Genomic DNA, 16,693 nt, shown 5'->3' on the forward strand with positions numbered 1-16,693 from the left:
GAAACAACCAGATGGTGGTTGAAGTGGCTAGAACCATGCTAATCCGAGGAAAGGTTGCTCACACCTTTTGGAGAGAAGCGGTGAGCACTGCAATCTACACAATGAATCGGGTACTCATCAAAAAAGGAAAGGATAAGACTCCTTATGAGTACTAGATCGGTAAGACACCAGTGGTAAGCTACTTTAGAGTATTTGGAAGTAAATGTTATATCAAGAGGAGTGAACATCAGAGCAAGTTTGATGCTAAATGTGATGAGGGAATATTCTTAGGGTATTCCACAAAGAGAAAAGGTCTCAAATGTTTCAACAATAGGACTCAGAGAATTGTTGAAAGCATCAATGTTAGGGTTGATGAAAACTCTGAGAAACCTGAGGAAACTGGCAGAGAGCATGTAGGAGATGAATTGGTAGTAACCTTCTAGGAAATGGTTGCAAATCAGCCCAGTACTAGTAATTGTGCTCCTACACCGGTGGATGTTGATGCTGATGAAGATGAGGATGAAGAAGAAAAACAAGATTAATCTGTTAAGAATATACCTAGGTATGTCAAACTCAATCATGATCCAAAGCAGATCATAGGAGACAAAGATGTAGGAATTCTTACAAGAAGAAAGGTTGGAGAAAGCTCATGTATGATCTCTAAATTTGAGCCTAAATCATTCAAAGAGGCACATAAAGATGAAGATGAAGACTAGATCAAGGCAATGGAAGAAGAACTTGACCAGATAGAGAAGAATGGTACATGGTGTTTGGTACCCAGAGCAGAGCATAAAAATGTCATTGGAACCAAATGGGTCTTCAGAAATAAGCTAAATGAGGATGGAACAGTGGTAAGGAACAAGACCAAACTAGTGTGTAAAGGATATGCCCAAAAAGAAGGGGAAGACTACGGATAAACCTTTTCTCTAGTAGCAAGATTGGAAGGAGTTCGTATGCTTCTTGCATATGCAGCTTTTAAAGGATTCAAGCTATACCAAATGGATGTAAAATTTGCATTCCTGAATGGAATACTTGAAGAGGAGGTATATATAGAGAAACCAGATGGGTTTTCCCTATCAGAAGACAATGACATGGTGTGTAGGCTACATAAAGCCTTGTGGACTGAAGTAGGCACCTAGAGCATGGTATGAATGCTTGCACTCCCATCTTGTGAAGATTGGATTTTAAAGACCAAGTGAAGATAGCAATATCTACTTGAAATCAGAAGGAGATCAGATTTTGATCTATGAAGTATTTGTTGATGACATAATATTTGGTCGAGATGACAAGATGAGTCATGACTTTGCAGATGAGATGAAAAAAGAGTTTGAAATGTCACTCATAGGGGAGATTAGGTTCTTCATTAGACTGTAGATTCAACAAATGAAAGATGGAATCTTTATTACTAGTCCAAGTATGTCAAAGAGGTGTTGAAGACCTTTGGCATGGAAGATAGCAAACCAGTTGGTACACCAATGGTGACTAGTTGTAAACTATCAAAAGAGGATGACTCAACATTGGTAAATGAGAAGGAATACCGATCAATGATTGGTAAATTGCATTATGTAGTGCATAGCAGACTGGACATTGCACATGTAGTGGGTATTACTACTCGGTTTTAGCAAAGCCCAAGAGAATCCCACTTGGTAGCAGTCAAGCGGATTCTTAGATATCTGAAGGGAACTATTGACTATGGATTATGGTATCTATACAATGATGATTTCAATCTGAAAGTGTTCACAGATGCTGATTGGGCTGGTAATGTGGATGACTTGAAGAGCACAACCGGTGGTGCATTCTTTCTTGGTGGTAAACTAGTCTCATGGATGAGTAAAAAATAGAGTTGTATCTCTTAGTCTATAGCAGAGGTGGAGTATGTTGCAGCTTTTATGAACTGCACCTAGACTATTTGGATGAAGCATGTATTGAATGGCTTCAAAGTTCCTATATCTGAACCGCTAAGTATACTTTGTGATAATACAAGTGCAATTAACATTTTCAAGAATCTAGTTTTACATGCTAGAACCAAGAAATTTGAACCCAAGTATCATTTCTTGAGGGAAAACATTCAGAACAAAGAGGTAGTATTGGAACATGTTTCCAGTAAGGAGTAGTTAGCAGACATATTCACCAAGCCTCTACCGAAGGCTACTTTTACCTATCTGAGAGGTGAATTAGGGGTGCTGCCCCTTCAAGAATTAATCTAAACATGTGTGCTCCACATTAGTAAGATCTTACTTTGATATATCTTTTCAGGATTGATGTGTTGAAGGATGCTACTCCTCAGGGGGAGCAGCATAGTGGAACAAGGAAACTTGTGCCTCCACTTTGACATTATTGTCAAAGGGCAAGAAGATGTGAAGCAACAAAGATATCTGTAGTATTAAGGAGAAGATGTGATGCAGAAAGAGAGATATCTTTGTATTCTTTGTATATTGCCATCAATGCCAAAGGGGGAGATTACTGGCATATGTGCAGAATATGTTGACATGACGATATTGTGTTGTCATTGATGTCAATATGTTCAAGAGAGAACCGGTAATATGTTGAAAGAGAACCAGTAATATGATGAAGAGTGAACAGGTTTATTGAAGTTAAGCAACTAGAAAAGTGAACCAGTAGAATGATGAGAACCGGTATATGTGCTAAAGGTGAAGTGGTTTAATATGGTATGACTATCGATTGGTAGTTTCAACTTCAGGGTTTTCGGTTGAAGTGTTTTGACCCTATATGATTCAATCAATGGCATTGTGTGATGAGTTAGAAGTATAATGGAGATCAGATTGTGTTGCCACATTAGCCTCATGAGCATGAAGGATCTTGCATGAAGGGGATTGATCCTATCTACCTCAGGAATGAGCGAAGTCCCTGTAAATGTCAGAGAACGCGTGATGGGTTATTGCCTCCATAAAGCGGTGAAGAATGAATGATGCAGAATGTCTTAAGATCTGTTCATGACCATTGTATTCAAATTCAAAGTGTTCAATGGTCAGGATCGAACCAACTAAATTGTTCAACCTAAATGTTTATGGTTTAGGGTTTATGTTACCGACCTATCAGTTTCCTATAAGGTCGATGTTGTGTGTGTATCTAAGTGCAAAGACACGTGATTCTTGCGAGACCAAATAAGAGGGTTGATACCTACAGAGTGTGTATGTAGAAGAAAGGAACTAAAGTGGATCTGCATTGGCATTGAAGTGCTATTACTAGATCATTGTAATACCTATTGATCTCTAACCACTTCAACAGTTGGAAAATCCCTTAATAGGGTAGCTTTAACCAGCTTGCTGTAAATCCTTTAACAAGGTGACTCAAAGCCATTGGGTTCATGAAATCCTTTAAGAGGGTTTAACCCTTAACCAGGTATTCTAGCCATCCTTAATCAGGTGATCCCTAACAAGATCAGTTCTTACCAGAACTTCTTGTAACAATCTTTAACCAGACTAGGCTCCTAACAGAGTGGACTTCTAAAGAGTTCAAAAATAGCTTGTAGGTATTCATCCCCACCGTGGTTTTTCCCAGTTGGGTTTCCACATGAAAAATATGTGTGTCATGTGTGATGTCCTTTTCATGTGATGCTTTGTTATTTTATGTCAAGCGGTGAATCATGTTGATCTAGCATGTTATTATATTGTTGATGATAGATTACCTATTTATGCACAAGGATAATTTGGAAATGAGGGTGTAGGTTGTGTGGTAAGATAAGTGTTTCCAGTTTATATCTTTCATAATCTCATTGTGTTTAACTGATAGTAATTTGATTTATGACCAGTGTTAGTAATTGCCAGTCAAGTTCACTATTTACAGTCAAACCGGTTCAGGAAAAGTTTTTATATCTATACTGATTAACCCCTCCCTTCTCAGTACTGGTTTGGTACTCATTATTCATCATTGTATTATCATATAGTGTCAAAGCATACAGGCTTTTGGCAAGAGGCAGCTCATGGCTTGGTGGACCTCATCGGCGTGCATCTCAAGGTGTCCTAATTTTGTGACCGGCTGGCAAGAGGAGACAAAAGAGAAAGCAAGTTGAAGAAATATCAATGGAGATCTTAGAGATCTAATAGTTGTTGCTAAGGTTCAAATGAAAGATGCACACTGGGTTATTGCCGCGACTTGGTGACTGATGACATGGTAGAGCAAAGAGTATAAGACCAAAGTTGAGGTGGCAGTCCAATGGCTGGTGACATGGCACAGATGGGAAACACCAAGCAGATCTTGGCCGTGATGAGTTCTGAAAAGGTTTCATCAAAAGCTCAGTTCCATCAACATTGAGCAAACCTTGGTCGCGATAAGTCTTGAAAAAGTTTCACCAAAGGCTCAATTTCATCAACATAATAATATTGATAAAACTATAGGTTTGATGAGACTAGTAAACAACTCGCCGAGAGAGTAGTTTGGTTGAAAGAAGGATATCCGACAGAGAAAGATGTGTGGCAGGCCTGACAAATAGGTGATGCCCAAGCGGATCTCCTGAGCCAATCAGAGGGTGAAAAATGTTGACATGCGACACAAGAGAGAAAAGAAGCCAAGGTTAAAGGATGAGAAAGTTGAAGAAAGATCAACGGTGATGCGAAAGATCTGACAGCATTCGCTATGTTGTAATGAAAAGATGCTCGCTATTTATCATAGCGACTTGGTGACAAAGCACATGCAGAAAATGTTAGGGTTTCAAGTAGATCCGAAGCAAATATGAACTAACAATTATATGTAGATTTAAATACAAAAGATAAAGAGATAAAATAGGACACAGATAACACATAGATTTAACGTGGTTCACCCAGAATGGGTTACATTCACCATACACAGTCGTCCAATCTTTCTTATTATCCAGCAAAAATAGTACATCAACATTAGAATGCCTTAAGCATCCCAGCCGCTTATAACATGAGTTTTTAGGGCAACCAACAAAGTCGGCCATTTTAGGGTTTTATTACAATGTCGGTTTTCATCAACAAAAAATGGCAAAAAAAAATTTCTCGGAGGCTGCCGCCCCCAAACCCCTGCTTTTCTCGAGGGCTACCGCCCCTGAACCCCTACCCAGGGCCCGACCCGGCCCTAGACCCCGGCGAGGATACATGCTAAGTGTATAGTACTTTGTTGATCAATCACCACATTTCAACAATCTCCCACTTGGAGATCAATTAGGCTCCACACCGAACAATCTCCCACTTGGAGACTGATACTACACGACACCACTGTACATGCAACATCCGCTAGATAGAAACACTAGGACTTGATTGGTATAAATTCCACAATTATCAATCAAGAAGACCAACAGAAACTGATGAAGAAATCAGCTTCTCCTGTGGAACTGCCTTCATGAACATATCGGTAGGATTCTCACTTGTGTGAATCTTCTCAAGCCATAACTGACCCTCCTCCAAAATAGTCCAGATGAAGTGGTACCTGAGCTGAATGTGTTTTTTCCTTGAATGAAAAGTAGAGTTCTTCGCAAGATGAATGGCACTCTGGCTACCAGTATACAATGGGCTATCCTCTTGTGTCTAACCTAATTCCTCCAGAAAACATTGCAACCAAATCATCTCCTCGTTGTCTTCTATAGCAGCAATGTACTCAGCTTCAGTGGTTGAAAGTGCAACAACCTTTTGTAGCCTAGAAACCCAACTGACTGCAGTTTGCACTATAGTAAAAATATACCCTATAGTACTCCTCCATGAATCAATATCACCTGCCAAATTAGAGTCAACAAATCCACTTAGAGCAGCATTAGATCCTTTGAAACATAATGCCTTCATAGTAGTTCCTTTCAAATACCGAAGAATCCATTTCATAGCATTCCAATGTTCCATACCCGGATTACTCATAAACCTACTCACAACTCCCACTGCATGTGCAATATCTAGCCTTGTGTATACCATTGCATACATCAGACTACCAATAGCTGATGAATACGGGATGTTAGACATTTTATTAACCACTTCCTATGCCTTTGGGCACATCTCCTTAGTCAATTTGAAATGACTAGCCAAAGGTGTACTAATTGCTTTTGCATCCTGCATGTTAAATCTTTTCAACACCTTCTTTATATACTCACTTTGGAACAAATTCAAGGTTCTATTTTTCCTGTCCCATGTAATCCTCATACCGAGAATTTGCTTAGCTGCACCCAAATCCTTCATAGCAAATGACCTAGCTAATTTCTGTTTAAGATCATTTATATGTTGCATGTTAGACCCAGCAATAAGCATGTCATCAACATAAAGCAACAGGATAATATAACTGGCATTATCAAATCTCTTAAAATATACACAATGATCATAATGACATCTATGATAACCGTGTTCAACCATGAAACTATCAAATTTTAAATACCATTGTCGGGGTGCTTGCTTTAGGCCATATAGACTTTTCTTCAACCTGCACACTAAGTTCTCCTTACCTTTGACCTCATATCCTTGTGGTTGCAACATGTAAATTTCCTCCTCCAAATCTCCATGGAGAAAATTTGCTTTGACATCTAATTGTTCAAGATGTAAATCATCTGCAGCCACAAGACTAAGTACAGTTCTAATTGAAGTCATTTTTACAACTGGAGAAAATATTTCATCATAATCTATACCCTTTTTCTGTGCAAAACCTTTTACCACAAGTCTAGCCTTATATCTTTTCTAACCTCCTTCCTCCTCCTTTAGTCGATAAACCCATTTGTTAGGCAAGGCTCTTTTTTCTACAGGTAAAGGGACTAAATCTCAAGTCTTATTTTTCATCAAGGAGTCCATCTCCTCTTTCATGCCTAGCTGCCACTGTTGTTTGGCATCCACCTGCATTGCTTCTTCATATTCTTCTGGTTCACCAAAATCTGTTAATAAAATAGAATACAAAGAAGGAGAAAATCTTTTAGGGGGTCTACTTGTCCTCATAGAACATCTAACACTTGCAGGAGTTTGTGGGACAATCTGTTGTTGCTGAGCATCAGCTACCTGTGGCATTTCATTTTCAGGAATCTCATCCAACACCACATATTCTTGTTTGTCCTGTTCATGCTTCTTTTCCTTCATCTGTTCTTTATACATAACCTTCTCATTGAATATAACATCTTTACTTCTAATTATTTTCTTATTTTCAAAATCCCATTACTGATAGCCATATTCATCTATCCCATATCCAATGAAGGTACATTTTTGAGATTTAGCATCAAGCTTGGTTCTGTTTTCTTTATCAACATGGACAAAAGCTTCACAACCAAAAAGTTTTTAGAAAAAAATAATTTACCTTTTTACCAGTCCATGCCTCCTCTGGAATACCACCATCAAAAGGGGTTGAAGGTGCTCTATTTATCAAATAGACAGCAGTATGTATAGAATCTACCCAAAAATGTAAGGGCAATCCAGCATGCAATCTCATACTCCTCGCACATTCCATGATAGTCCTATTCATTCTCTCTGACACACCATTTTCCTGTGGAGTTCCCAGAACTGTCTTCTGCTTTCAAATCCCATTTAAGGAACAGTAATATTCAAACGCTTTGCTGCAATACTCACCTCCATTATTCGATCTAAGACACTTCAACTTTTTTCTTGTCTCATTCTCAACCAAAACTTTCCATTTCTTAAAAGTTTCAAAAACATTTGATTTTTGTTTTAGGAAATATACCCATGTTTTTCTGGTTGAGTCATCAATAAAAATAACATAATAACAAGAGCCACCAAGAGATGATACCTAAGCCAGTCCCCATACATCTGAATGTACAAGCTCTAACTTCTCACTCTTCTTCTCTTTCCCAACCTTGAGAAATCTGACTCTTTTCTATTTACCATAAACATAGTTTTCACAGAACTCTAAATCAATCTTCTTTAGTCCTGGCAATAGATTTTTGGAGTGAAGGATTTTCATCCCTTTCTCACTCATGTGCCCAAGCCTATGGTGCCACATTATCGAATCTATTCTTGCAACATTTATTGTTGTTGTCCCTACAGTAACTTTATCTGTAGCAGCTAACGTAGAGTAAGTGTTACCAGTACACAGATATAATGTGCCTACCTTCACACCTTTAGCTACTACTAATGATCCTCTAGTGACCTTCCACATACTATCTGAGAAGGTAACTATGCAACCTTCACTACCTAGTTGCCCTGCAGAAATTAAATTTCTTCTTAAATTAGGAACATGTCTTACCTCCTGCAGAAACCAGTCATTACCATTCTGCAACTTGATCTTTATATTTCCTTTTCCAACAATTTGATAGTGCTCATCATCACCCAAATATACCTATCCAAAATCACTTTGAACATAATCTAGAAAATATTTTCTATGGGGTGTAGCATGAAATGAAGCCCCAGAAATCTATTACCCAGGAATCATTAACATTATCCAAACATAAGATTAAAGTATCTTGTAAAGTATTACTTGCAATATTAGCTTCCTTACTATCATTTTCATTTTTGTCTCCTTCTTTGTTTTTCTGAGACCAACAGTCTTTCTTTAGATGACCAGGATTTCCGCAGTACCAGCAATCTTTCTTTCCTCTAGATTGAGAGTGTCCTTTCTTTGACTTCCCTCGTGACTTCTCATTCCCAAGGCCTTTTCCTCTTTCCTTTGATCTTCCTTTGTTCTCCACATTCAAAACACTACCCGATGATGTTGAAGTCTCACCTGTGCTTTTCCTTCGTATTTCCTCACTTAGGATAACACCAACAATATCATCAAATACCAAAGTATTTTTACCAGAGACAGAGTTACTTACAGCCATAACCAAGCTGTTCCAACTTTCTGGCAAAGTACATAAAATTAAGAGAGCCCTAACCTCTTCTGCAAAGGTATTTTTTACCGAAGACAATTGACTAGTAATTGTATTAAATTCATTTAAGTGCTCTACTACAGATCCTCCCTCACTCATTTTCAAATTAAACAAATGCTTCATAAGAAATACCTTATTCGAAGCCGAGGGTTTCTCATACAACTAAGCCAATGTTGCCATCAAATCTATAGTCATTTTTGCTTCTGTTATATTGAATGCTACAGACGACGCAAGGCACAATCGAATGGATCCCAGTGCCTTTCTATCTAAAATGTCCCACTCTTCATCTGATATTGTGGTCGGTTTCTTTGCCTTTCCTTCCAATGGCCGCCACAAATCCTTTTGATACAGGTAATCCTCCATTTGTATTTTCCATAACTGATAATTCTATCCATTAAAATTTTTGACCTTGAATTTGGAATCCTCCATTGCTCCCACTCAAATCTGAAAGTCCTGCCAATTTACAGAAAACCTCACTCTGATACCAATTGTTAGGTTTCAAGTAGATCTGAAGCAAATATGAACTGACAATTATATGTAGATTTAAACACAAAAGATAAAGAGATAAAATAGGACACAGATAACGCAGAGATTTAACGTGGTTCACCCAGAATGGGTTACGTCCACCATACACAGCCATCCAATCTTTCTTATTATCCAGCAAAAATAGTACATCAACCTTACAATGCCTTAAGCATCCCAGCCGCTTATAACATGAGTTTTTAGGGCAACCAACAGAAAAGGCAAAGGAGAGGTGAGCGGCTAAGAGGTTAAAGATCGAGCAGTTTAAGGGTAGATCAATGGTTGTCGCTATACCGCAAGATAAAGATGCTTGCTGGTTATCTGATGTGACTTGGCGACTGATGATGTGGCATTTGAGGTGGCCATCTAGGTGGGCTTAAAGCGAATGAGAATGCGCCATGTGGTAGAGAGAAGATGAAGAACCAAGGCAGACCAAGAGTTAAAGATCGAGCAAATTGATCACATCTAATGGTCAAGCAAAAGATCAGACGATGCTCACTATGCTGCAAGGAAAAGTTGCTCGCTCAGTTATCAATGCGACTTGGCAACAAGCTGGGTCCAGGTCCAAATAGCAGACAAAGTGGACCCTCAAGCAAATCAGAGGCCGATGCATGGAAAAAGTCTACAGACGAGCGAATGTCTATGTTTTTAAGTCAACTTTAAACTTGAACTTTAAATTAGTTCAAAGTGGTTCAATTCTTCAAAGTGGTTCAATGGTTCAAAGTTCATTGTTTCAACTCTTCAAAGTGGCTCAATGGTTCAAAGTTCATTATCGTTGCTCATTCCCGTGGGCCTAGGATGAAGAAAGCAAACAAGTAGAGATAAAAGAAAATGGTGGGGCCCGCTAGGAATTAAACGAAAAAGTTAAATGCAAGCGGCCATGGTCAATGCAGGCAATCCAGTGGCTGGCAATAATAAAAAAATTGCACGGTGGACTCAAAACTAGTTGTTTGAATGGTGAAAATCCCGCCAAGCAAGGAGATGATTTCTACATGAAATATTAATGCAGATGCTTATTGATTATCTGAATATGCAAGTGTTACATACCATTGGAAAGCTCACAAAATTGGAAGATCGTTTCCACAATCATTTTTTAATAGGAGTTTCAACACGAAGAGCAGTTGCCAGAGAATACATAATATTTTCTCAGTGGGATTTGTTTTTAATATAGTCACAGTTCATTTCATCATGCAAATTTCACATGGGGATAGCTATTTTTTGCATTTAGTATGTAGATTTTTAAATAGGAGGATCAGTGGTAGTCCTTTTAGGTAGTAAAGATTATTATTTTACAGTATTATGCATGAGTTTTTATGCCATTTTTGGGGCAAATTTTCCCAAGGCTTTTCTCATGCAGTGTTTTTAGGGTTTTTGAAGGGGATTTATCATGATTTCTATATATTCCTTATCTCCCTTTTTCCCTCTGGTTCTTTCTTTTTTGCATACACTTTTTTGCAAAAAAGGATTATAGCTCAGTAGTATTTAAGTTTTGTAATAGCAGCACTCCTTTATTTTCCAGTAATATAGCAACAAATTTTCCTTCTTGGTAATTCTTGTATCATATAGTGAATGAATGATTTGATAATTTCCTGTGACTTTTATCCTCTAATTTATCCAATTCAATAAATTTGTGGTGCAAGGAGATATGTGTTAGATGCAAGTTCTAGTTTGTGTTAGTTGATTTTAATTGCTTAAAGCTGTGAAAACTTGTTGTTTTCCTTCATGCATGCATTAAATTCATTTCTTTCTAGGAAATGTTTATGCATCTACATGTTCAGTTGAGTTGTGAAGCAATCATGGTCATTTGTTGAAGGTTTTGTGAGTTAGGCAGGTTGCACATCTTAGATAAGATATTTGGTGCATCACCTTCATTAGAATAGATTTTCATTACATGCAAAGCTTTCTATCCCTTTCTATCCCTTTTCTTATCAATAGTATTTATAAGAGATTCACCTTCACTTTGAGCAACCTATAGGCTCGAAGGTGTTTCCATGTTTCACAAGATTGCTTGTTTTCAAACTTAGCATCATGGGTGCAATCCTGTGTGACAACAATTTCTGGCATGCCCAATGGGACATGTTTGAGCTAGCACAGCTCAAAGAAAATCCATTTTTTGTTGTTGTTTTGGTATTGACAACAACATTTCAGTCTATTGAGGTTATTTTTTCTAAAGTACCCGACGACTCTATTTTCTAATTTTATGTGTAGAACAGGTCTTAATAGCATATGAAAAAGTATCAAACCAGACAGAGAAAGGATCCGATTGAGCATATTGAGCTACCACTATCACAGAGAAGGTCAAGGACAAAAAAAAAGATGGAGAAAACAACAAATTCAATAGTTGAGTTTCCAGAAATTCGTCAGTTGAAGTTTTTCTTGAAACTCCAGATTCTAATCTTCTGTCTAATTCTTCTCCTATACCTAATAATTCTCAGCCCAATTTTGCTACCCGCATAAATCCTCTTTTTGTAACTACTCCAATTCAACCATCTATTACCTAGAATCCACCAGTAAATCCTCCAGTATTTACAATGGCCATACCAAGAGCACATGCTTTTGTACCCTTCAATGGAGGAAATCCTTTGAATTTGACCCAACATGATTCTATATGAGGAGCAACTCTAAAAATTCTGCCTATTTTCACTGGTGAAGACCACGTCACACCCATTGAGCACATAAGAGATATAGCATCTCTATGTGCAGTTCACCATACAACCCAAGAAAATGTAGAACTCAGGCTACTAGTAGCATCATTCAAAGGAAAAGCATTACAATTTTTTAGGGGCTTGCAAATTAATTTAGTTACTGATTGGGATGACATAGGTGATTAGCTAACAAAGTAGTTTGCAAATAAATCAGATCACTTATCATTGGTAGAGCATATGAACACTATCAAGAGGGCACCGCAAGAGCAGATGACTAATTTCAATTACCATTTTGAGTGAACCTGGAATATAATTTCTACAATGGTAAAACCCTCTTCTGAACATGCATTTTTATATTATTTGAGAGCTTTAAATAGTGATATTATTGTTATGATTCAATCTATGGGTGGGGTTACATTACCAGTAGCTTATGATATATCTATTAGAGCAGAAAACAACCTTATACAAGCTGGTAAAATTGCCCCTAGGCCTCCTATGACTATTTTTCCTAAGTTTAAAATAGTGTTGTAGTAGACTTGTCAAAGCAACTACAGACGTTACAAGAGATGTTTATAAATAATCTTGAAGCAAATCAACAAATCCAATAGACTATGCAAAATTTTGGCAATGAATTGGTGAACATCAAGAAAAATCAGAACCAAAATCAAAGGTATCAAACCCCATATGCATAACTACCATGTTGATGCTTATAATCAAAGGAGGAACTACAACAATAGGCAAAACTAGTAGTATAATTAGAATACTACTAGCAATTCTAAAAAAATTGTTCCTGCTCAGAACAATATGGCACAAGAGTGGTGTTTTCCTTGTCAACAACCTCATAATCAAGCATCATGCCAAAATGCAATGAATGCTCAATCACAAGCCTTGATGGTATAAAATAACATGTATTATTAGGATGCAGGTATAAATTAGGAACCGAAATGTCCTAAGGTGGCTATGATGAACTGGCAAGGTGAGGAATTTTGTGGAGTTAATCATCCGCAAGCACATAATAGACCTTTTTCACCTATTGCAGAAAATATAAGGTCAAAGAAATGTGCTATTGACATTGGACAGCAAGTTGCAATTCATCAACAACAAGCTATAAATAATGGACAACAACATAATAAATCCAGATAGTCGCTAGATAAAGGGAAACAACAAGCTTCTACAAGTCAGCAAGCTATTAGTACACCTCTACTTGTCCAGAATGTGCAGATTTTACCAAGAGGACAGCCTACAACACCTAAAGAACAACAAAAAGTTCAATATCAGTCAAAGCCAACTTAGCCAGAGCCCATTGTTCCAAAAGTATAGAAAAAGGTTAGTGGTGTTCCATTAATATTGTTGAATCTATGGAAAAAACCACTATTTCCATGACAATAATAGATGCATTGCAAATTCCTGGACAAAAGGAATTGCTGAGAGACAAATTGGACAATCTTTCCTTGACTAATGAGCCAACTCAGCCAGAGCTCATTGTTCCAAAAGTATAGCAAAAGTTTAGTGGTGTTCCATTTAATATTGTTGAATCTATGGAAAAAACCACTATTTCCATGACAATGATAGATGCATTTCAAATTCATGGACAAAAGGAATTGCTGAGAGACAAATTGGATAATCTTTGCTTGACTAATAAGCCTCAAAAAGATCAACCTAGAGTTGCATTAGCTAATGATATCCCAGTTAAGAATCATCAGCCAATCCAAACACCAAAGCCTCCTCCATTTTTGTAACATTGATAATTGGAAACCATCTAGTCAATAATTGCTTGATAGACTCAGGAGCCACTAGTTCAATTATGCCCAAAGACCTTGCAAATAAACTTGGTCTAATTTAAGAGCCTATTTCTAGAGAAGTTGTAGAATCAGATGGAACAACAGTTAAGTTAGTTGGGTTGGTCAAAGATCTTGATTTGACCTTGCATGCTTGTCCTAATTTTGTAATACCTCGGGACATGTACATAGCTGACTTACCCCCACACTTTTCTATTTGCCTATCTAGAGATTTAATAGCAAAATTAGGAGGATACCTTTCTGCTGATTGGTCACACTTGTTTTTTAGAACCTGGTATGGTACTAAGGTTACCATTAAGTCAGAACCCCAGGCCACTTTCCACTTAGAACCATATAACCCAAGTCTTATAAATGCAAATCTTACCACAAGAGACCATGAGGAGTTACCACCTATCCAGGATCCAGATACACCTGTTCAAGGCATACCTGATGTGAATTTTGATGAGTGGACAACCCAGAATACTGCAAAGGATCCTTTCATCAACATGGATGAAATAGGTCTTGGTGTTTATATGATTCATGAGGAGGATGTTGTTATTCCTAAGCTTGAAAAAAGAAGAAATTCCACTTGACCAGTAGTCATAACAACAAATAAATCAGGTTTGAAAGCTCTATTTTGATGGTTCAAGAGGTAAAAATGGTTCAGGAAGTGGTGTTATGCTAGTTTCACCTAAAGGTATGAGATGCTACACTACTTTCAGATTTTCTTTTAGTTGTACAAACAATACAGTTGAGTATGAATCATTAACACATGGCTTAGAATGGGCTAGGCAGAAAAAAGTTAAATGTTTACAAGTTTTTAGTGATAGTGAACTAGTAGTGAACCAAGTAAGGAATATCCATGTCACCAAATATGATGTTTTGAAGATGTAGAAGCATAGAATTTGGGATTTAACTGAAGATTTTGATGCATTTAATCTGTTGTCCATACCTAGAAGTCAAAATAAAGAAGTAGATAGGCTTGCTGCTTTAGAAGCTCAGTTCAATATTCCAAAAGAACTAGAAAATATTGATAGACAACAGTATGTTAAAGTTGTAGTAAGGCCCTCGGTTCTAGATATCATTGTTAATTGGCAGTTTTTTGACTTAGATGAGTAGATTACTAATTTCCTAATTGAAGAAGCTGAGTTTTCTACTGGAAATTAGCGTAATTTCAATGATCAATATGAAAATCAGTTTCTCCAATTGAAAACTAACAAGCTGCCCAAGGGTCTGGTAACCCTTGAATCTATTTTTAAAATAGGTGATTAGGTCAGGAAGGATAAAGGCAACATGTTTGTGAAGGAATAATATTATGAACCTATTGAAATATTCAAGGACAAGCTACTGAAAATTGGCAAGGTATGTACCCTTGAAGAAAAACATGCTTTTATAAAACTTTGTCAAGAATTAAATGACATATTTGCATGGAGGTATGAATATTTGAAAGGATTTGATCCTTATTTAGCCTAGAATACAATAGAGCTGGTAGATAATGCAAAACCAATAAGACAGAAACAAAGGCCTCTTAATCCAAAATTAGAACATCTTATGAGGACTGAGTTAAATAAGTTGATTGAAGGAAACATCATATTTCTAATCAAGCACACATCCTAGGTATCCAATCTAGTTCCCGTTAAGAAAAAGAATGGTGAACTGAGATTATGTGTTGATTTTAGAGATCTAAATAGAGCATCCCTATAAGACCATTACCTACTGCCCTCAATGGAGAAAATTTTGAAAGTTGTATCAGGATCAGAGAGATTCTCATTACTTGACAGCTATTTAGGATATAATCAAATTATAGTCAAAGAAGAAGATCAGTATGAAACAACATTTACCACCAAGTGGGGTACAATGGCTTATAATAAAATGCCACTTGGATTGGCCCATGTAGGGGCAACATTTCAGCATGCAATGGATATGGCATTTCAATTCCTGATTAACAAGTTTATTTTGGTTTACCTAGATGATGTAACTATTTTGTTCTAAAAAGGCTAATGAACATCTTGACCATTTCAGACAGGTATTTGAGAGATGCAGGGAATATGGAGTTTCATTAAATCCCAAGAAGAGCATATTTGTTGTTCATGAAGGCAAGTTGCTGGGATATATTGTTTCAAAGCATGGGATTTCAATAGATCTTGAGAGGATCATAGCCATACTTGCATTACCATTACCAACACATAAGAAGAGACTCTAGAGTTTCATAGGTAGGATTAACTTTATCAGAATATTTATTCCTAAAATTGCAGCATTGATGTAGCCACTTACAACCATGCTTAAGAAAAACATTCATTTTCAGTGGACTAAGGAAGGTAAGAACAATTTTGAAGAGATTAAAGAAGCAATTGCAGAAGCCCCTACTCTCATTAATCCTAATTTTAAGAAAGGTTTTATTCTATATGCCTTTGGGAGTGAGGATACTATTTCTGCAATGTTGTGTCAGCAAAATGATGAAGGTTTAGAACAACCAATTGCTTTCATTAGCCAGATTTTGCATGATTATGAGACTAGATACTCATTTGTGGAAAAGAATGTGTTAGCATTAATAAGAAGCCTTAAGAAATTTAGGCACATGCTCTCTAACAATAAGATTCAGCTTATGGTTGCCCATCCTATAGTGAAAGAGTTTTTGCTCAGCAAAGACATAAATGACAAAAGGGCAGGTTGGATTACTAAGGCAATGGAATATGGCATCTCTATCAAGGTAACCAAGCTAGTTAGAGACAAGGGTTTATGTGAGAATCTTGCTAGCACATAAAATAGTAAAGAAGTGGAGCAACAAGTTGAAACAATGCTTAATAATGAAGAAAAACCTACTGCCCCAACTTTGCTAGTCACTTGGAATCAGCAAATTACCCATTATTTACAAACTGGTGACTATCTCGAAGGCTTAGAGAGATCAAAATGAAGGTATTTTAGGATACAAGCCATTCATTATGCTTTAATAGATGGTATTTTGTTCAAAATAGATTATAATGATGTTCTATTAAGATGCATTGGGC

The sequence above is a fragment of the Cryptomeria japonica genome, chromosome 2, assembly GCF_030272615.1.
Source record: "Cryptomeria japonica chromosome 2, Sugi_1.0, whole genome shotgun sequence".
Taxonomy (NCBI): Eukaryota; Viridiplantae; Streptophyta; class Pinopsida; order Cupressales; family Cupressaceae; genus Cryptomeria; species Cryptomeria japonica.